The sequence below is a fragment of the Elephantulus edwardii genome, unplaced genomic scaffold (assembly GCF_000299155.1).
Source record: "Elephantulus edwardii isolate Elephantulus edwardi_28Jun2011 unplaced genomic scaffold, EleEdw1.0 scaffold00195, whole genome shotgun sequence".
Taxonomy (NCBI): Eukaryota; Metazoa; Chordata; class Mammalia; order Macroscelidea; family Macroscelididae; genus Elephantulus; species Elephantulus edwardii.
This window is the reverse complement of record NW_006399945.1, coordinates 4,902,634-4,926,886: the sequence shown is the minus strand read 5'-3', so window position 1 is coordinate 4,926,886 and position 24,253 is coordinate 4,902,634. Positions and strand designations below refer to the sequence as shown.

The 24,253-nt window shown below is 37.2% G+C and overlaps 1 protein-coding gene across 1 annotated transcript in view; it reads right to left on the bottom strand.

The window, feature by feature from the left end:
* LOC102845226 (zinc finger matrin-type protein 4-like) overlaps positions 1-24,253 on the bottom strand; it is a 501,572-nt gene that overhangs the window by 23,902 nt on the left and 453,417 nt on the right. The gene's annotated exons all lie outside the window — the stretch shown is intronic.

Sequence of the window (24,253 nt, the reverse complement as noted above, 5' to 3'; positions counted from 1 at the left end):
CAGCAAAATCTCTAATCTTGCTTCATTAACCACAGGCAGAGATTAGAATTTATAACAGGTAACAAAATGGAGAACAATTACACAATACTGGGGCCAAGTAGACTCATACTTTTTGGGAAAACAATTCAGTCATTCCATGACACCAAGTAAGGAACATCAACTTCTGTGGAGTACAGTTTTGAAACCAATGCAATTTGTGATATTGTCCTCATAAAGGGCAGATTGTATTTCCAATGATAGGCTTGCACTATGGAAATGGCTCTTCCCTGAAAGTTTAATATATAAAAACTTCACTAAAATTGGGTTTTGCTGCAGTGCACATTAAAGAAAAGTTTATATTACTCAGTTGCTACAGTCATTGCAACACACAGCACATTTAAATGCTTAGCCTTCTGAATCTATCCTTCTGCCTGCAGGCATAGACTGCAGGGCACCAAACAGTCAATTAAACAAAGAACACACATTTTCTAAAACAATTCTTTCTCTATTTAAATAATATATATGCAAAGCTTTGAAAATGAAATCTGGAAGCAAATGGCTTAGCATCATCAAAAGCTATTTCCAAACAAACAAAACCTAAAGCTGGGGAATAAATTTATTCTCAGTAATTAAAAGACAATTTTAGCCATGTTGGATGCCTGACCCAAGAAAGGCCTGGGAAATTGTTACCCTACTGTGAAGATTTCGAAGAAACAGAGTAGTTCATCCTCAGTATTTAAAAGAGTTGTTTTCTTGGAAATAGGCTTTGATGTATTCTATATGAAAGAGAACAGAAGATAGTTTTTTCCTACTTTGAGCACATCAGCCCCATTCGACCTTGGAGATTATCCCTGCCATTGTGATTGCTATTAGCAAACTGCATGCAGCCCTAGGAATTGAACTGATTTTACTGATCCGAATTAATATGAAGAAAACAGAAATAAATAGCCCTAGTGTGAAATACTCTATTCGTTTCAAATGTACTTAAGTGACTTATTTTTATTAAATAACAACTTATGGAGGAAATACTTTCTTCTGGGCCTGGGTACAGTTATAATGCAAATAGAAATGGACAAAATACGAAATGTACCTTTTTTTTTTTAATCCCATTTCTATACCATGGATCTCAACAGACATCGGTAACTAATAACATATCAGAGTAATTTTTTATGTACATGACTTCATAAAATTCCTTATTATGCAGAGCACAATTTTTATTACAAGGAAATTGTTTTCCTTGAGCTGTACTATATGTGTATTGTTGTATCAAGTTAAACAAAGAATTGAGTTAAAACTCATAGTTGCTTGTCTAGGTAGAGTTGTAACAAAGGGCGGAGGATGGAATGGATTAATGGGTATATGTGTCTCTTCCCTTTCTTTCCTCCAGGAAGTGGCATCTATGAGAAGCCCTGGTAGTACAATGATTCAGCATTCAGCTTCTCCCTGTAAGTCTGGTGTGTTGAATTTACCAGCCACTTCATGAGGGAAAAGAACTGGTGATGTGCTGCTGTAGACATTATAACCTAGGAAACCCTCTGGGAGCAGTTCTATTGTACTCTCTAGGGACAATGAATTCAGACACACAACAAGAACAAGAATGGCATCTTTTCCCAGCTTTATCTTCCTTCTTAACAAAGTCTTGGGGTTTTCATCCTCTTTCATTTTCTTTACGGAACTAACATCTTAATAGTAGATCTACCTACAGTTATTACAGAACTGTGGCACAGGTCCTTTATTGGCATCAGATGATTACATCTTGATGACAACTGCTTTACTCATCACTTTACATTACATTACATCCCATTACATCTTCACCAGCCTTTGTCTTTTAAGCTGTACCAGCTATTGGGTCTATTTAAAAATCCCAAGAAAGTAGAAGCAACAGTTGTAATGCTTTTCAGGCAACCAAGACAAACAAGGAGAAAAACTAAGATTTGCATAGTTGGTAAAAAATTGCACTGCCAACACAAAGGTGGATGGTTTGAGTCCACCAGGCATTCCAAGGACAGAAAAAAAAAAAAGATGAGCCATCTTCTCCTGTGCAGTTATAGCCCCTGAACATCCACTGGAGGATCAGCTGTGAGTCAGCAACTAAAGAGCAATGAGTTGGGCTGTGAATCTAACAAGGACTCAAAGCTGATATGTAAAAGACAAAAAAGCGCTAAGAACAAATTAACCTTTTAATTACTTTATAAACTGGATTGTGCCTTGTTGAGTCTCTAACACATAAAGCCAGGCTAATGGGCTATTGAATATTTGTGTCCTAAAACCTTTTATAAATCCCTTTCTTCTGCATATGTACATCCAACTTTTGAGGCCAATTATCTCCTCAGCTTTCAGCTAAGAGTCAATCAAGCTCTGTGCTAAGCAAGCTAAGGTGCTATGTTAATTCTTTTTTTATATTGAGTGTTTGAAATTTAAAATTTCAATACCAGAAGAACACATTGTAAAACTGGGATGCCAAGCTTGACCATATAGGTTGAAAGAAATTAATAAAGACCACCATTTGTTAGAGATTATAACTCATGGTAACCTATATTCACTCTCACAGAAATGTGTTCCAAAGAGTTTTCATCTGCTGATTTTTTTTTTAAACTATATAGTCAAGCCTTTCATCTTAGGTACCTCTATTGTTGTTGTTGTTGTGTGCTGTTGAGTTGACTATGACTCATAGAAACCCTATGAACAATAGCTCTAGACCCTGCCCTATGCTGAGCCAATATCACTGTCTTCAAACACCTATCTTCCTTACCACAGTCACTGAGTCAGTCTATTCCACCCAGGGACTTCCTTTCCTGCTCTGTCATTCCACCCTTCCAAGCATGATGTCCTTCTCCAAGTACTCGTCTCTTTTGGCAAAGTATGTCAGATGAAGCTTCAAAATCCTTATCTCTAAGGAGCAGCTCAGTTTCACCCTCTCCAGGACAGACCTTTTTGTTCTTTTGGCAGTCTATGGTATGTCCAACACTCTTGTCCAGCATCACAACTCAAAGACATTGATCCTTCTTCCATCATCATTGGTCATTATCCAGCTCTTTACTTAATAGCAAGCAATTGCAAAGACCATGGCCTAGATCAGACCCACCCCAGTCTCTAGACTGCCCATTGTTTCTCTTTAGTACTCTGGAGAGGTTCCTGATAACAGATTTTCCCTATGCAATTCATCTTTTGATTTCCTGACTGCTGGTACCACGAATTGATCATGGAGCCAAGCAAACTGAAATTGTTAATACTCTCAGTTTCTTCTCTATTTATAATGATGCTGCCAATTGGCCCAGAGGTGAGAATCATTGTTTTTTTGATGTTCAGCTTCAATCCATATTGAAAACTATGGTCCTTGACCTTCTGTAGCAAATGCCTCAGGTCTTCCTCAATTTTAGCAAGCAAGGTTGTGTCATCTGCATAACACAGTGTGTTGAGGAGTCTTCCTCTAATTCTCCTTATAGATTCCATATTCCTCCTTATAGAGTCATCTCTTGAATTGTCTGTTCTGTGTATATATATTGAAAAGGTACAGTGATAGGATGCATCTCTGGCATATACCTTTCCTAATTTTAGACAACACAATGTTTCCCTGCTCTGTTCCAAGGTTTCTCAGGAGCACAGTTAAATGTTCTGAGACTCTCATTCTTCTCAAGGTTAGCCACAATTTGCTGTTATCCATGCAGTCAAATGCCTTTGCAAAGTTAATGAAACAGACATTTCTATGGTACTCTCTGCTTTCAGTTAAGACACATTTAACACTTGCTATAATTTCCCTAGTGCCATGACCTCTTCTAAACCCAGCTTGCACATCTGGAAGTTCTCTGTCGATGTTCAAGTCATACTTGGATAATCTTCAGCAGGATCTTGCTTGCATATGTTAATGATATTGTTCAATAATTTCTATACTCTTTAAGATCACCTTTAAAAAAATAAATAATGAATTTCTTCTAGTCAGTTGGTTAGGTAGTTGTCCTCTTGATTTCTTGGCACAAACTGGTGAGCACATCCAGTGCAGTATCTGTTGGTTGAAATATGTCAATTGGTATGTCATCAATTCTTGGGGCCTTGGCCTTGTTGGGTTTTTTTTTTTCTTTTTTTTCGTTTTTGGTTTTTTTTTTGTAATTCCTTTAAAACAGCCTGAGCATCTTTCTTCATCACCTTTTCCTCTAGATCATGTGTTGTTTCATTAAATTCTCCTGTGTCAGTCAATTAGTTTTTGTATAGTGACTCCATGGACTCCTTCCATCTTTTTTTGATACCTCCTGAGTCATTCGGCATTCTGCTCACAGCATCCATAAGTATGCTTGAGGCTGGAATTCATTCTTTAGTTCTTTCAGCTTAAGAAATGCCAAGTGAGTTTGTCCTTTTTGATTTTCTGACTCTAGCTCTTTGCACATAATATTTTGCATTGCCTTCTCAAACTGCTCTTTTAAATCTTCTGTTTAGCTACTTATCGTCTTGATTTATTCCAGCTGTTTTGGCTTCTCAGCACCTTAATGCAAAATTCAGTCTCTTCTGACATCTACCTTTGTCTTTTATTTCTCCTCTAACTTTATAGTGACTATTTATATTCTTCATCGATGATATTCTTGATATCCTCCTATAGCTCACCTGGTCTTCAGTCATTAGTGTTCAAGGCCTCAAATCTGTTCTAGACATGGTCTTTAAATTCAGGTTTTATAGATTCAATGTCAAACTTTGGTTTCTGTGGATTTTATTTTCTTTTCTTTAGCTTCTTTAGTTTGAACTTGCTTATGAGTTGCTAATGGTTTGTTCCACAATCAGCATCTGGCCTAGTTTTCCCAGCTGATTTTGAGCTTCTCCAGTGACTTTTCCCCCAGATGTAATCAATCTGATTCCCGGGTAGGCCATCAGCTGAGGTCCAAGTGTATAGTCATCACTTATCTTTTTTATAAAAGGTATCTATAATGAATACTTGATTGTACAGAATTCTATCATTATGACTCCAGCCTCATTTCTGTCACCAAGTCCATGTTTCCTGACTATAAATCTTTCTACGTGGCCTCAAATGTTGAGTAGTTAGCAAACTCAATAGCGTTTGAGTGTGCTGTTTGTACCACCAAGGAACTTCTTCATGAACAGCATCTCTCAAAATTCACCAGACAACTCTGCTCTGTCTTTTTCTTAGGCTGGCCTGACTTTGCCACCCCAAACAAGACAGCTTCATTGTGTTGTCTCTGAGACATATGACAGGAAATAGCCCTATTTAACTCTTACAATAGCCTTACTTATTTATAGAAATGTGCCTGATTTGTTTATTTACATTGTAAAAGAAAAAGAATAAACTAGACAATTTATAGATAAGGTAAACTGTTGATTCTATGGAATATTTTTTTTAAAGTGTTATGAAGTTAAGAAAATATGACTGAATATTTATCAAATATATTGGGCCTACAAATATGAGAAACAAAGCAAATGAAAGGATAAAGTGTCTCTTAATTGTCAGTGGGTAGGAACTCACTATTGCTTTGTCTATCAGACTTAACTTTTTCTTTAGCTTTGGTGTACTTCAGTTTCCTAATCTATTAAATGGAGATGATAATAGTGTTCGTCTCAGAGACTTAATAGAAAAATTAAGTAAGCTAAAAAGTAAATTTGAGTTATAATTATTATTTTTAATTATAATGATACTTTCCTTAGGACAATGATAAAGACCTATTTCATGAGTAGAAGATTGCATAATAACTTAATATAACAGAGTTTTCTTTTTTAGCATGCTGCCGGAGGCATACTCAAATTATTCTGGCTGGCTGCCTTTTCTACGGATGTTATTTATATGCATCTTTCTTGATAGGTCAAATGCTTACTTATATACTAATCATCCTATATGTTTGCTTAGCAGAGAATTGAATTGTAAATTATCTCTATTCTTTATTCGGAACTTTTTGAAAACGTGGAAGATACGACATTGCACGAGCTGCTTCTTAGAAAGCTGTTGCTGTAGCAGATCTTAATACATTTTGTCTGCTTTGTTCTTAAAGTGAGTGATTGAGGCTACTGAATAGGTAATTATCTAAATTTATAAATTAGATAAAGCAGATGACTACATTGGAAGTTGGAAAATTGTATCCTTTTTTAACCTTAAGGTACACACACACACACACACACACACACATACACACACACACACACAAGGATTCCTCTGACGGTGTACTTTTCTCTCTGGCAGCAATCTCTGTTGACAATGTCATTTGTTCTGGAGGGTTATTATGAACCCTGAGCAGGCAGCAGCTTTGGTGAGAGTTGGTAATTCCTTTCTGACTTTTGAAACTGACTTTCCAGAAGACTTTGATGTACCTAAACAGAATTTAAATTTCTATTTAGGAATTATGTGCATATGCAATGGGGAAGAGTCAGACAGTGTTAGGACTTAAAACCATCCTGGTATCTAACTTTTATTCTGAGTGCAATAGGAAGACACTGGGATGACAGGTTAACAGGATTACTCAAACTACTGTGATGGGAATCTTCTAACAGAGAGCGGAAGCAGAACAGGGGGCATGGGTGGAGGCTCATTCAGTAATTCAGGACAAAAAGTATAATGGGCTGGACTAGAGTCATTCATGGTTATTGATTCAGAACTGACTCATAGCTGATCCTCCAGTGGTATTTTAGAGGTTATAAATTTCACAGAAAGAAATGACTCATCTTTCTCCCTAGGGGAAGCTGGTGGATTTGAATCACCTACCTTTGCGTTGGCACTGCAACTCATTACCCATTGTTGTTAGATCCTGCCAAGTTGAGTACAATTCATAACAATCCTCTGAACAACAGAACCTGCCTTTTGTCACTCTCATCATCTCTGACATCCTCGAGCCCACTGCTTGTAGCTCCAAAATCACTAAAATGAAAATTAAAAGTACAAATATTCTTCCTCCTAAAAAGAAGTCAATGAGGGAGATTTAACTATGAGATATCCTCATGTCCAAACACAAGTTTTTAATCTTTCACTTTATAGACCTCTACATCCTAGTTCCTGTGACTCAGGCCAACACTTCAGAATCTTTCCCACATTCTTTTTCTTTTCTTTTTTTTTTTTTAAGGGGAAGCCCATCCAGTTCAGCAGCTGCTTCATGCCTCTGCCTTCAGAATAGACCTAGAGCCTATTGTCGATACTTTTGTTGCCACCATTCTAGTTCAAGCTACCACAAATCTCCTATATATCTGTTATTGTAAGCTTTCACCCCAGACATGCTGCTCTGCTCTTGTTCACCTTTAGTTGCTTCAAATATGAAGTGTTCAGAGGGATCTTGTTAACATTTCAGTCTGATCCCTTCCAATTCAAGGCCAAAATTACCATCAGTAAAGCCAATTGTTGTTTCAAATTTAATGATATTTGTGTCAGAATAGAGCTGTGCTGCTAGTGTTTTCAGTGGCTTATTTTTTAGAAGTAGAGGCAACTTTGAGTTGACTACAAATTCCAAGCTTTCAGGTTGGACTGCCATGCTAAAACAGCCTCACCATAAATTCTCACCAATGGTAAGCACATTAACTATTTTGACCAGCCTGAGATTCTAAGTCATCATGGTGACCTGTAAGTCTTCACACTATTTTACTCCTCTACCATTTTCCCTTGGTCATCTTCCTCTATGCTCCCTTCCCCTACATCTAGAAACTCTATGAACAATGCTCAGGCCTTTTACTCATAGGGTCACTATGAGTCCGTCTACGCCTTGACGGCACCTAACAACAATAACAACGACAACATAGAGAGAGCTGTGTTGGCCTAGTGAACAGAAAGTTCACACCCAAGGTGGGTGATTTTAATCTGTGGCCCTCAGGCGTGGTTCAAATTGTTTTTTTGTCAAACATTCTTCTAAGTGGTATAACAGTGGTCTGTGCTATACAGAGGTAACTCGTGGTTGCTGTTATGCTAAACACTGTGACACTGATGTGTCAAATGCAATAATGGTTATCCATGGTGGACAGTGTTTGGTGGAGCTTCCTAAGGTTGGAAGCAGGAGTGGCATCCACTTCTGAAATGGCTTATCTCCGGAAACTCTATGAACAGTGCTCAGGCATTTCATTCACAGGGTCACTATGACTCGTCTATGACTTGATGGCAACTAACAACAACAAGCCTTTTCCCTTGGACTTCATCTCCCTCTATACTCCCCTTGCATACTCCACCAGCTCATGTTGTAGTTGTTACAAGGTTCACCCTGTCAGCTCCTCTCTACCTTCTTCCAACTGTCACCTTCTGCTAATGAGTATTCTAGTAACAAACTCCATCTTCCCACCCATTTTCTATCTTTGCTATTTTCTTTATCTTTCTTCATAGCACTTAGCAGGATCTAACATAAACTTTTATTTTTTACAAAAACGTTCTGAAATGCTTGAACATATAATTTTGGGAAAAAAGCAGTCTTTTGTCCTTGAGAAGTCACAGTGAATATTTTTCAAGACTATATAGAGAGTTCGGGTCACCTAGTCAGTGGAGGACTGCATTGCCAACCAAAAGGAAGACAGTTTGAATCCCCCAGATAACGGACGGGAGAGGAAAGAGGAGTGTTCTCATTTCTTGTGATTTAGAAACTTTGAAAAACCACGAAAGAGTCAGCCCTAAGTCAATTCCAACTCAACAGCTATGAGCTGAGTTGATTTTGGAATTCTTAGTCAAATTTAAAGGAAGTTAAAAAAAAAAACAAAACAGCATGAGAATTAAGTGAAAGAAGATCCCCAAGAGCTAGGTGCTTCTTCCAAGTGACATTCTCTAGGTGTAATTATTATCAGTTGTTTAGATTGTTGCAAGTTTTTTTTATTCAATAATTAAAGTATATCAAGCAGGGGAAGGGAGAATACATGATAACAGGCTTACACCAATACAAATTTTTGCTCTTAGTTAATAGCTGCAGTTTGGAGAAGGAGGTATTAATTAGAAAATATTGAATTAAAAAGACACAGTGAGACTAACCACAGCTTAAATTTGAGATTTTCTGAATTCCTACAAATGTCTGACATTGACCTCTATTCATAATTATTTCTGAAATTAAAATCTTAGAATTCTAATTTACCTAGTTAGAATTTATTTTTCCCTCTCCTCTTTTTCTTTCTACTACACTTTAATCATTGAGTTTTCAAGTCACCTGTACTTGGTTAGAAGCCCTTGAGGGAGAGAAAAATATCTGGTTCTTTTATGTATTTTTGGCATAGAGTCTGATACAGAATAGATATTCATTTTAAGATTATAATTAAAATGAATCAATAGGATTCTTGTTTTCAAATCCTCATACAAATATATATACCCACATTAATAATACCTGCCTATAGACAACTGTTTCATATATTTACTTTGAGGAAATCTAATATCAACATTTTCAAGGTAAAACTTTATAAGATTAAATAAAACATTACTTCATATTTAACAAGTCTTAAATCTTATCCAATTAAAATATATAAGCATCTTATTTTATGTAAAAATGAGAAGAAACCAGCAGGATGGCATCCCATCTCAGGGAACTGTTAATTTGCTTTGATCTAAGAGAGTGTACAAAGAACTCCACACGTATGTGGTGCCCCTAGTGCATTAAGATGGGCTGAAAACATTTGGAAGAGTATCCTTGAAGACAGTAAAGACTTGAACGTGCATGTGTAAGCAGGACATGGGGTGGGGTTCAGAGTGCTCTCCATCACTCAGTCTCACCAGTGCTCTTATCATCTTCAACACTGCATGGGTAGTTACTGTCTCTAAGATATACTTATCCAAAAGGGGATTGGCTAATCTCATCACTAAATTGAGCAATCCATTAGCAGAAGGAGAATCTTCTCTACCAGCAGAGGAGAAGCAGCAAGAGAATATGACTCATCTCTCAGGACCAGAGTAACAGTCACAGAAGCTAAAGTAGAGGCCCAGAGATGGAGCTAACTGCTACCCTTCAAAGCTAAGCTTAAGATTCTTTGCCTAAGTGTTGGACAATTTAGAAGCTGGGGAAGGGGATGTTGAGAGCCAATATTGGCAGGACTGAGATCTTTGTTACACTCGCTTAAAGGTGCAAGGCTCAAGGCTGAGGCTTCCGTGGGCACATTTCAGAAACTGTCCTAACTGTATTCTGCAATTAATCCTGATTATAGCCTTTTGGCTTCCTTTGAGAGAGAGAGAGAGAGTTATTTAGAACTCCTTTTGTCACAAATTATTCTAAGTTCTGTTGTTAGATGTCTTCAAGTCAAGTACTCATCATGGTGACTCTATAAACAACCATCCTGAACCATGTTCTATCCCGTGCCAATCTCATCATCTCTGACACAGTTGAGCCATTGCTGGAGTCACTGTGTCAATCCATTTCATTTCAGGTTTTCCTCTCTTTCATTGAAACTACACTTTTCCAAGCATGATGTCCCTTTCTAAGAAATAGCCTCTCCTAGCAAGATGTCCATAGTATGAAAGACAAAACTTCCACAACCGTTGCCTCCGAAGAACACTCTGGCTGTACTTTTTTCATAATTAGTTTTTCTTACTCTTCTCCAACTCCACAGCTCAAAAGTATCAATTCTTCTTTTGTCATCCTTATTCATTATCCAGCTTTCATACATGTAACAAGTGATCAAAAAGACTATGGCATGAACTAGATATAACTTAGTCATCCACTGGCATCATTTGTCTCCAGTATTTTGGAAAGGTCCCTAACAGTGGACTTCCCCAATGCAATAAATCTCTTGTTCTCCTGACGACTAGTACTAAAGGTGTTGATTTTTGATCCAAGTAAGATAAAATAATTGATGACTTCAATCCTTTCTCCATCTGTCATGATGTGGCCTATTGGCCCAGAAGTGAGGATCCTTGTATATTTGATGTTGACACGTAATCCATCCTGAAGGCCGTTGTCTTTTATCTTATACATCAATCACTTCAAGTCTTCCTCACTCTCAGAAAGCAATTTTATATTATCTGCATAATGCAGATTGTTGATGAATCTTCTCCTATCCTGATACCACATTTCTCTTCATAGAATGTAGATTCACAAATTATTTGCTCAGTATAAAGATTGAATATTTGTAGAAAAAGGATACATTCCTGACACACACCCTTTCTGATTTTAAATCATGCAGTGTTCCTTTTCTCCATTAAAAAACAAAAACCTTCTTGATCTAGGTATAGATGTCTCATAAGCACTATTAAGTGTTTTGGGATTCCCATTCTTCTCAATGTTAGCGATAGTATGTTAAAATCCACATAGTTAAATGTCTTTGCATAATCAATAAAACACAAATAGACATTCTTCTGGAATTCTCTGCTTTCAGTCAGGATCCATCTAACATTAGCAGTGATACGCCCAGTGCCACAGCCTCTTTAATACCCAACTTGAGTTTCTGGCAGTTACCTGTATATGTACTGTTCTAGACATTTTTGGATGATAGTCAACAATGTTTTACTTGAATATAATACTAATTATATTGCTGTATCATTTCCACATTTGGCTGGGTAATCTTTCTTGGGAATGAGAACAAATATGGAAATATTCTAGTCAGTTACCTAGACAGCTATCCTCCAAATTTCTTGGCATAGACTGAAGACCACTTCTAGGACTCCATCTCTTAGGTGACATACGTATCCCATTGATTCCTCTGTTGGCTTAGTTGTAATAATTTGTGCTGCCAAACAAAAGACACATGGTTCAAATCCACCATCTGCTCTGCAGGAGAAAGATGGATAATATCCTCATTGACAATTTAATTCCTCTGAAAACCCACCAGAGGGTCAGCTAGAAGTTAGTTCCAACTTGACAGTGCACAAAACCAGCTTTCATTATTCAAAGTAATATAATTTAATTTTTCATATGTATGCACTTCCCTGTTTCAATTGAAACAGCTTCAAACCACTGTTTCTTCCAACAGTCATCATGTTATTTATTCCAGCACCTGCTAAGAGCATTGCTCATAGGTATGAGCACTAAACATCTGTTTCATTAAAAGCACATGTGTACACAGGAGGATGTATTAGATGAAGATAGCTCATTTACTTTCTTTCACAAATTGACTGTCCCTCTTTGCAGTGCCCTCAACATCTGTCACTGCCCTCCACTCAAAGAACTGATAAGAAGATTAAAATGTCCCTTGCATTTAAAAGGTCCTGTTTTCTGTCTTTATTTCTGGTCTTAGACATGCTAATTTGTTTCTATAAGTTCTATTAAGAAAAAATAAAATTACCCACACTAATATATTTCTACAAAACTTAAAGTGACAGACACACCATTCATTGCCTGGATCTCAGGGAACATAGCCTTTCTTTTCCTTCACAGGTGGGGGTTACCTGCCCTTAAGAAAAGTCTCAGTCTCACCTTTGACATTTCCTTACCCTGCTCCAACCTCACTCAAGTAAGAAGAGAAGGATTTTCAGTACAGGAATGAATAGGAAAACTCAGTTGCTACTAAACTGACTTTGCCATGAAGACTTAGTCTTGGTAACTGGGTTTCTATGGGGCTACCAGAGTCTCTCCTATCTAATCTCCTTCTTGTTCCCATGACTGGAGACCACAGTCTTCACTTGGTCATTGTGCCATAGTCTTCATCTTGTAAAAGTGCTTAAATTCTCATGTAAGACCCTCCCATTGTCTCTGTCCTGTCCTAGCTTTCCACAGAGAGACCAGAAAAGAAGCTTCATCTTTCTTGTATGCATGTAGCAAAACCTCAACAAGGCAGAATATTGAGGAATTTTTTTCCCTCCAGTCAGTTATTATAAAGGGATAAAAACCCAAATAAAAACAACTGTTACCATCTAGTCTTTGGATCTCAAATATCAGGACTATAACAGACTAGCAGCAAAACAGGAATCTTATGCTCACTTCTGTCTCCTCGAGATGAAAATAGGTTTCAAACTCAATATCTTTTCTTGTTTCAACGTTTTAAGTTGTTGAAAGAAAACAATTGTTTCTAGCTGTTGCCAAGGCATTTCTAATTTATAGAGGGCTTATGTATGACATAATGAAACACTGCCCAATATTGCTCCATCTTCATGTCTGCTGGCGGTTTTGAAACAGTTATTGAACCATTTTGCAGAACCTTGCAACCTAGAGGAATCACCTTCCAACCCCATTGTTCACAGCTGTTGAGTCAGTTCTGACTCATAGCGACCCTTCCTTAGGTTTTCTAGGATCTGAACTATGGTGGGAAGAGACTGCTCACCTTGCCCTCTCAGGTTTGCTGGTGTTTTCAAATAACTGGAGCCCCGCAGCCTTTGGATTAGCAGCACAACACATGATGGACTACGCCACCAGAGCACCCCTTGCAGCACATTTGGACGACATTCTGATCCATAAGACTTTGTTGGTTAATTTTAGGAAGTAAAGCCACAGACCCTACTTCCTAGTCTGCCTTAGTTGAGACATTATACTGAAAACTGTTCATCATCAGTGGTTATGCTTGCACTGGAAATACTTGTGACAGAACTTCCCACATTATAGCAAGATGCAAAACTCCACAGTCAGACACTGACATATGGGTGGGGAATATTCATTGTAGGATCATCTTAACACAAACCCGCTAAGATAAAATTGCACATTCATCAGCAGAAGAATGAAGTAAATTATGGAATCCAAACAGTGTAGACTGTGTAGTTATGAAAAGAATGATTTATATGTGTATTCTGATAGAGAATAATTTTTCAAGAGACGTCATTAGGAAAAGGAAATTTATGTAATGTATACAGTGTAATTTTTTTCTGCTAAAAAATACAAGATAGAAAGGCACACATACATACATATATGTGAACAGAGTTAAGGAATTTTAATGTAGAAGATGCTCATTTTGCTATGTGGCATGATGTCAACCAACTAATGGTTTACTGTCTCTTCAGAAGTTGTAAATAGCATGGAAGGAGGGTGCTCATCTTTCTCCCATGGAGTGGGTAGAGAATTCCAAGTGACTTTATGTTGGACAAGATTAGGGTTTTATAAGATTTGTGAAACTTGAATATCTGTATGTTATGGATATTATTCTGTACCCTAAAAAACTGTGGCCACTTGGCTAGACTATGATTCTTGGTGTTATGTAATTATTCCTCATTTTGTGATCTGATGTAATTAATCCATGCATGGCAAATGCTAACCTCTGTGTTAATGAGGCATGATTAGAATCAGTCATGTTAATGGGTTGAGATACAATCCATGAAACTAGGTTGTATTTTGAAACAATTTCTTTTGAGATAAAGAAGAGATTAAGGAAATGAGCACAGATCAAAAGGACTTTTTTACCACCAAGAATGAATAGCCATTAGTGGAACATGTCCTTTGGATCCAGGGCCCTGGGGCTATGGACCTCCAAGACTCAAGAGGAAGATTGCTGTCAGGAGATACTTGACACTGGGCTCATAGATCATGAAAGGATTATAAGAGCCCCAGAGCCAATGGAGACAGAAAGCGTGCCCCTGGAATTTGGTCTTCTAGCCTCCCAACCTGTGAGAGAATAAATTTAATTTCATTAAAATCATTTACTTGTAATATATTTGTTACAGCAGCCCTAGGTAATGAAGACAAAGTTCTCATGGTTTTAACTAATGTAGTAATTCTTCATTTTTCATTTTAACTGAAACCTGCAATTGAGAACCATCAAAACAGCATTTCCCAAGAAATGTTTTAGCAAGCCCATGTTTTTTGTTGATACCCTGTTCAAGTTCACAAGGCAAATAAGTTAAAGAATAAAAAGTAGAAAGCAACAAGGAAGACATTGGCATCCAAATTAAGGTCTATTTTAATTCCTTTACATATTCAGAGATTCTCAAACCCTTTGTGGTAAAGGACAAAGTTTTTGGTTTTGTTTTGTTTTTCAGTGTTACATATGTGGTCAATCATACACTCAAAAATCCATTAAAAATTATACTGGAGGGAGAATAGAAATAAAACCTTTTAAAGCATAGGTAAAAATTAGTATTAGATTAAAAATTCATAAAATTACTCTGTAACAATGATGGTTAAAAATACTTGCTTCAACATATATACTTGTTTTATACTGGCTGGTAAAACAAACAATAAACTAAACAACATACACACAAACAAAAATAACCAAAACCCACTCTACTCAGAGCAGTATCAGTGCATTCAGTTCATAGACTCATTATGAGCAATGCTGTTTCAGATAGCTGGTGTACTGCTGTTGTCTCCATATCCAAAGCATGTCTACTGGAAACAATTGGAAGACTGCTAATTTTATATTGACCTTCTCTGATATGGAATATGCATATTTATTCTGGTGCAGACCACTTGCCAATGGTTTTCTTTTATAGGGAGAATTTACTTTTACAACTCAAATCAAAGTTCATTCATGATCATCTGTCTTCTATTTGCCCTTTGAACAAGTCACAGAAGCACCCAACTATCACCAAAAAAATCAAGTTTACTTTACTCCCTGCCTAAATCCTTGCTAATTTTCTTCCTAGCTATCACCAAATTATTCACAACTGAATGAAGACCTATTGGTCGGTCTGCTCTCCAGACTACTCTGGTAGCTGGGACCTTGGCTTCAACTCCTGTCCATTCACCTGGCTCCCTTTGATGAGTCATTTCACGCTCCAGCTAAGCCCACTGTACCAGTGAAGCAGCAGGAGCATGTCACAGAATGTTCCTGTGAGAATGGAGACAGAAAACTCCAGATTTGATAGTAGCCTGTCAACTTTGCTTTTAATTTTTTTTTTATTATACTAGTTTATTTACACTTTCTGTGTTGGTATGGGAAGTCTCTTCAGTCCTAGAAAGCTATAAAATTTGAACACATTGTTTTCCAGAACAGACTCTTCCAATTTCCCTCACATACTTTCCATCCATCATATTGTACAACTCCATGATTAATCTCTCCCTCCTCCAGCACTTTTCTTGATGGAGTTAGCCAGTTCCAAGATGAGATAACTTTTATCAGATTCCAATAGGTGAACTCTACATACTTAATTTAAAGAGAAAAAAAATAGGAAAAGGAAAATACATTCCAGCAATGTTAATCTTCAGAAAAAAAGAAAAAAGAACAATCAATCAAGACTACAAAGAATTAATAAATCCACACTGATTATTTAATCTCAAAATTTGGAAAGCTTCTACTTTATCTGATCAGTTTGGGCATCTGAGAACTTATTCACAAAGACACACATGAATAAAGTTAGTGCAGACCAAAACACATTTTCCTCATGCACAAAGAACACCTGGGTTTATACCTATCTTTTATCCGAGATCAAACTGCTAAGCCTTTGTAAGCACATCATGCCTCAGGTAGACACAATATTACAAAGCAAAATGGGTTGTGTGAAGCAGCTTTCAGGGTCAACAATTCATCTAAAGAGGAGATACCCAAAGATAACCACACAAAATCATCCTAATCAAGTGAATGATCACCTAAATCATATACATTTTTTCCATTGTATCTATCTGGGAAGCTTGATTGCCGGTTGAACCACTTAAGGGAAAATGAGTCGTCTGCTTTGTTTAGATGAAAGCAGAAACAATTTCTTTCATAAATGGCATGAATACAATTTAATTCTGTTATCTATTCTACTTGGGGAAAGTGCCTGGATTTCACACACACAAAAATAAGCATTTAATGTTTATGTATTTGCCCCCCCATCCATCCCCCCTCCTCCAAACTCCTCTTGAAAATGAAAATAAGAAAGGGATTATTCCTCTTCTATGCTGGAATGCTCGGGGACCCTTGAAAATAAACAGCTCTGAAGAAGTTTTCGATTCAAATTTGCAGATTTTAAAAATAGCAAAAGGATGAATAAGGAATAGGTGAGACAAAACCCAAGGTAATCCCAAACTAAAATCCTCTTTCTTGCAACCCTAAAACCAAGATGCATCTTTGTGCATAACTGGGTGATCTTAGCTCATGGGAGGTATCCTGATGCCACAGAGGTTAAGCACACAGTTGCTAGCCCAAGGATTGATAGTTAGAATCGACCAGCTGCTTTGAAAGGAAGCTGAGGCACTTGGCTTCTGTGAAGATTTATAGCACGAAAACCCCATGAACAGCTTTACTTTCTCTTACAGAATCAGCCTGTGTGACCTCAACAACAGTGAGTTTGGTTTTTTGTTTTGGTAGCTAATATGCATCATAGACAATGTGAAATTTTGCTTTGTTCTCAAAAAATTGGAAATACCCTTTGACCCAGCAATTCTACTACTGAGAATATACCCTAAAGAAACCAGAGCCATGACTCAGAGAGAAATATGTACATCCATGTAAATTGCTGAATTATTCACAATAGCAAAGAGATGGAAGCAACCCAAATGCCTATCAACAAACAAATGGATACAAAAACTATGGTACCTCCACACAATGGAATACTAAGCAGCATTGAAAAACAATAAACTTGTAAAACATTGCATATATGAGGGATCCTAGAGGATATTATGCTTTGTGAAATATCTCAGTCACAAAAGGACAAATACTGCATAACACCATTATTACGAAATAGGATAGAAGCGAAGGAAATGGGGAGAAATCAGGAAAAGAATGGATAAATAATTAACACTGAATTAGAACAGATGACAGAAAGTAAAGAGTCTGAAAGGAACATATCTTTAGGTTTAATGTGTATATGACAACAATCTCGAACAAAAGACGTACTCCAAAGTAGACTGGGGAAGGGGTAGAAGATGGAGGGAAGAAAATGGGTGACAATAAATTCATTTAAAAAAATTAAAAATACAAGTATCTTCTTCAAGAAGACCCATGGCAGTAGCATCTGTACTTTTCTCTGACGTCTGAGGGGAGTGGCCTGTCCTTAATTGAAAATTTCCTTTTGCAAATTCAAGAGTTACATAATCCTTTTCTATAGTCACTTAAAAATAGGTCTAATGGACCATGTAATAGATTATTTGAGTGTGCTCTTTTATTTGAGCATAAGAGCATAAATATTCCATTCAAATGCTGAAAATCTATTCAAGGCAAAACCACAGGCCCAGCATGTCAGCTACAGCATTATTTAGGCTGTGGTCCATTTAAACTGCATCAGTGTGCCATCATTAATTGTGTCTGCCTGGAAGTTTTACATATTATTTGTAGGATAGATTTGATCTCTGGAATTCACAGTTCAATTTATTGTTTGGCACATGTAATCACATTTAGGCAAATATTATTCTGTCTATGTGGTAACAATATAAAACTTCCTTCTGGAGAAAATATTGGCATGATGCTTATTATTCTGAGCACTAGTAAAGGAGCTCAGTAAAGATGAAAAGTGAAAGTTTCCAATGCTCAAATGATTTCTCAAGAGAGGTTAAAAATAAAATATTACTATCATTTTGGTTTTATAGACTCACATCTTAAGTCCAGCCCTAAACTGAAAGAGGCAGGGTCTGTAACTTTACTGAAGCCCACAGAACTAGTTTCTCAGAAGGAACTATACACATCTTGTGTTATGATCATGACTGAAAAGTAGAGGTCACCCTACATAGTAGAAGGACATGGGCTTTTGGCTCAGACAGACCTGATGCTCCAATTCTAGCACCTTTGTTTACCATTGTACATCACCGAGCTCCAGATCCTTGCTTTGCTAGAATAAACACACCACCATCACCTTCATAGGGAAGCATAATAGAAATGACAATGTAAAGCATCACAGGTCACTACATATTATGGATACTCAGTAAATGTTCATTATTAAGCTCGTCTTTCTCTCTCTAAGGGTGTGTAATTATGCTAAATGCTGGCTAGCTTATACTACTCTGTTTTGTGTGCCATTGAGTCAGAACTGACCCATAATTGGCCTTCCAGTGGGTTTTCAGATGCAGTAAATCACATAGGAGAAGAAAGCCCATCCTTCTCCAGCGGAGCAGCAGGTGGATTGGAACTGGGCATTTTTGGCATTGCAGTGTAGTGCAGCTTCTTACCATAAGGTCACCAGAGGGCAACACTACAGACTTAAGGGACAAAATTGGTGAGTCAACAAAATAAGATGCAGGAAATGATAAGGAAGATCTAGTACCACACAGAAAATTTCCAGTTTTATATATATATATATATATTCTCAACTTTTTTCTGAATCCAGTTTGAATTTCTAGCAGTTCCCTGTCCATGTGCTGTTCTTTCAGTTTTTTAAAACAATATTCAGTAATATTTTATTTGCATGTCACAGTGATATTGTTTGATAATTTAGCATTCTATTGGATCATCTTTGGGGGGGATGGGACCAAATGTGGGTCTCTTCTAGTTACTTGGCCAGATAGTTGTCTTCCAGATTTCTTGGGACCATCTGAGTATTCCTAGGGCTGCATCTGCTTGTTGAGACATGTCAATTGGTATTCCATCAATTCCTGGGGCCTTATTTTTGTCAGTGCCTTCAGTGTAGCTTGAACTTTCACCCTCATTACCACTGAGTTTTGTTCATTTGGTACAGTGCCTCCATATATTTCTACCATCTTCTTTTGATGCTTCATGCATCATTCAAGATTTTGCCCATAGAGTTCATCAGTATTACAACTTGAGGCTTAAAATGTTTTTCATTTCTTTCAGTTTGAGGAATGCCAAATGAGGGTTTGTTTTTTTTTCTTCTCTTTTGATTCTCTAACTTCAGTTCCTTGCACATTTCTTTATTGTACTTTGTTTTGTCTTCTCTTGAATTTGCACATGGCCTTCGTTTGATTGCTGATATTGAGCTTCTCCATGGATTCCTTCTACAGATGTAGTCAATTTGATTCTCATGTAATCCATCATTTGAAGTCCATGTGTATTGTAATCCTTAGTGCTTTCTAAAATGGTATTTGGAAAGAATAAATAATTGATTGTATAAAATTCAATCTCCAACATCATTTTTGTCACCAAGTCTATCAACACCCATGGTAACAGCAGTCAAGAAAGAAATCAAAAGATTTATTACATTGTAAAAATCTGCTGTCAAGGTTCTTTTAAAGTGTTAAAGAATAAGGATGTCAGTTTAAAGACTAATGTGCACCTGATCCAGGCCATGGTCTTTTCCATTACATTCTATGCATTTGAAAATTGGATAGTGAATAGGATGACAGAAGAAGAATCAAAGCCTTTGAATCATGTGATGTTGGAGAAGAGGACTGAATATTTCATGGGCTTCCGAAAGAATATGTAAGTCTGTCTTGGAAGAAGTGCAGCCATGGTTCTCCTTAGAGGCCAAGATGCTGAAACTTCATCTCACCTGCTTTAGACATGCTGTCCAGAGGGACTAGTCCTTGGAAAGAGATACCCCACAGGCAAAGGTGGAGGGTCAGAGAAAGAGAGAAAAATCCTCAATAGATGGTTTGGCACGGTGACTGTAACAATGGATTTGAGTGTATCCGAGATGGTAAGGATTGTGCAGAACAGCGTAAGGTTCTCTTCTATTGTTCATAGGGTCACTATGAGTGGTAGTTCACTCAATGGCACAAACTAACAACAACAACAACTTGTTCTACATTTCTTTTATTGCCATCATCTAGTGCTTATCATATATTCCATCCAGTTCTTTTAAATTCATGTTCCTCAGGTTTCTGAGCAAGATTCCCCTTTTTTCTTTTTTTTTTTATTATTGGTTTAATCCACACATGGTTTTAGCTACCACATTAATGCTGGAGGGTTGACATCCAAATGGCTTCCCTACTAAGCTCTTAACTCACAGGAATGCATGTCTTACAAATACCTGAACTTAATATATCACCTACGTCAGCCTGCCTCAACCTCCAAATAAGCATGTGTCTCTTGTTTTTAATATTCTCTAGCCAGTAACTTGTTCTCCCCATAGAATTATTTTCATATTTTTTGTAATTATTCCCCAAACTGATGCTGGAAGGTCTGAATATAAAACTCAGCTTTATTAAACCTAAATTTATTAGATTTGTTCCACATCCACTATTTCATTCAGACTTGGATTTTTCACTCCCTCCTGCCTTCTTCCTACCTTATCCCTTTCATCTGGTCCCTATCTACCTTTTCTCTACTCTTGTGTATCAAGTATATTTTTACTTCTTCAGCTAGCCACTTTTCAAACCTGATACCATCACTAGGAGCCAGTAAATAGCATGTAAGCCAGATAGAGGTACTGCGTTTCAGGGCAAGAATGAAACACCATCCAGCCGGATGTGAGGTCAGGCATACCATGATGTCTCGAAACGGCATGAATGACACAACCTGGAAGCATAAGAAAGCATAGGAAAATTTTCTTTGAAATTATTTTGCTTCCAAAAAAGAGATAAATAGATCTTGACAAAAGACTTCTCTTTGATCCTGCCTCTTGTGGGGTTGCTTTAAGGTAAATGTCCTTGAAAGAGACAGTTCAATGTTATCTCCACATTGAGTGACATGCTTGTCGGTACCTAGGTGTTTCTTCATTGCTTATGCAAAGTAATAGCCACCACAGTGCTGTATTATTACTTCTAATTATTGTTTCATATTCATTTGGGTTACCTCTTCATCCTTCCTCACTTATGTTTCAGCAGGTTAGCACCTTGCAAATGAAACATGATCATTTGCCTTTGCTTCAAAATCAGAGTTCTACAGGACCTAGGACTAAGAAAACTTCTAAAAAAGGATTTTGTGCAAATATATATATATATATATATAAACTTTTTAAAAGTAAGGTAAGAATCCTTGGCTCACTTCCCTTTTATGAGGCAAGCATTAAAGAAAAGTAAAATGAATGCTTATATTTCAAAAGCCTGATAGAAGAAATCCACAATAATTTGACAAAATTTTCCAGTAGGCAAAGTGAAAAGTTTTTAATAAGTAGAACCAGATTTATCTAGAAAAATAAATCTCAAACATTATGAGACTTAAGGGATTTGTCATGAAGATTTCCATGAAAAGGTCATAAAACAATATAATGGCTGATTCTTAGCAATAATCTTGACCAAAACATATTGCTGGGTCTTGGACCTTTCTTCCCTAATTCAGAGTGAGTTTGAGTCATTAACCTTTAAGTTGGTAGTCACAGGAAACATGTTTGTATACACAATCGAGACCACTGGAAAATTGTCACTAATTTTGTCTCCTCCCATAGTAGTCCATGGTAGTAAACCAGTTAAACAATCTACTACTAACTAAAAGATTGCAAGTTTGAATCTAAGAAAAAGGTCTAGGGATCTGCTGACACAGATCACCAGGGAGTAATGTCCTCTTTATAATAGTCAATCTTAAGAGACCAAAAGGGCACATCTTCCCAAGTATAAACTTCCGAAGGCAAGAAAAGGTAGGAGAAAAAGCATAAATAGAAGTGGAGAGTCCAAGGGCATCCAGAAAGAAAGTAGAAAGAGTGCCAAGACATAGCCACACAAACCTTAGGAAGCAGTTCTACCTTTCAATGGATGAGGTCGCCGTGTTGTTGCTAGTGTCATTGAGTCAAATATGACACATAATGACTTTGTGAGCAACAGAGCTAAACCCTATCCTATGCTGTGTCATCTTCACCATCTTTGACACACTCAAGCTCATTGCTGCAGTGACTGTGTCAACATCCATATTAAAAGAGATGAACAGAAGATTTCAAAAGGCAGATCAGGAAGACAAACTAACTATTATAATGGTATGTCCAGAGACCTAGAATTGAAGAATAAAAAGGGAAGAACTCACTCAGCATTTCTCAAGCTGAAAGAACTGAAAAACAAACTAAAGCCTTGAGTGGTAATTCGTAGGGATACTACGGGCAAAAATGTAAATGAGCCAGGAAACATCAAAAGAAGATGGCAGGAGTATACAGACTCTCATAACCTATTGGTAAGGATCTGTGCTGCAATCCTGAAGGCACACTGTTCAAATCCATCAGGGCCTTCATAGGAGAAGGATGGACAATATCTTCCCATGCAATTAACGGCCTTGGAAAATCCACTGGAGAATCAGCTATGGATTGATTCTGACTTGATAGCAAATAACAACTGTACCAAAAGAGTTGACAGACACTGAAATATTTCAGAAAGTACAATACTATCAAGAGCGTAGTAATGAAGGAAGAAGTTCAAGCTGCACTGAGGGCATTGACATAAAATAAGGCCCCAGGAATAGATGGGACACCAACTGAAATATTCCAAATGTCAGATGCAGCCCTGGACATGCTCAGCAGTCTATTTCAGGAATGTCTGGCTTACAGAGTGGAATAGGTCCATATTTATTCCTATTCCCAAGAAAGGGGATTCAATAGAATGTGAAAATTATCGAACAATATCATTAATATTATATGCAAGCAAAATGTTGCTGAGGATCATTAAAAAATGGCTAGAGGAGTACACAGAGAATTGTCAGACATTCAAACCAGTTTTAGAAAAGATCATGACACTAGAGATATCATTGCTGATGTAAGATGCATCCTGGCAGAAAGCAAACAATACCAGAAGAATGTCTATTTGTGCTGTACTGACTATGCAAAGGCTTTCAACTGTGTGGGTCCTAACAAATTATAGCTAACTTTGAAAAGAATGGGAATTCTAGAACTCAGAATTGTGCTCATTCAAAACATATACCTGGACCAAGAGACTGTTATGTGTACAAGGAAAGGGTACACTGCATGTTTTAAAATTAGGAAAGGTATGTGCCAGGATTGTGTCCTTTCTCCATGCTTATTTAATCTGTATGGACAAGCAGCTTATTTGAGAAGATGGACTTTATGAAGAAGAATGTAGCATCAGGATTGGAGGAAGGCTCATTCTGCAATCCTTTGTTAGGCAGTTGACACAAACTTGCTTGCTGAAAGTAAGGGCAATTTAAAGTACTTGGAGCTTAAAAACTGTACTCTCAGTATCAGTTGCATCTAGGCAACTTCATGACAGGTGGAGAAAAGACTGAAACTGTCAATGACTTCATGTTAATTGAATTCACAATCAATACACTTGGTACTAGCCATCAGGACATCAGGAGACATATTGTGCTGGGCAGAGACCTAGTCAGAGACCTCTCCAAATTTTTGAGGAGCAATGAAGACTAAGGTGTGCCTGATTCAAGCCAGAGTCTTTCAATTACTGCATATCTTAGAGACGGATAATGAACAAAGATGACAGAAGAAGAGGTGATGCCTTTGAATTGTGGCACTGGAGAAGAGTGCTGAATGGGGTTGCCATAAGGCATAATCAATTCAAGGGCAACTGATTCTGTTTTGAATTCGATCTTCAGAAGTTGTGACTGGGAAAGGCCGAATTAATGTTTGGAGTGGAACTCCCCATTATTTTCCATGTACTAACCCTACAGGCTCTTAGTAATATGAGTTCTCAGGTTGAATGCTGACTTTTCAGTACAGTGATTCTATACATTCATTCCATTATCATCGTCACCTTTTTCTAGAATGGTTTGGATGAAAGTTTACAGAGTAAATTAGTTTTCCATTCAGGAGTTTATCCACATTTTGTTTTTTGGGTTTTTTTTT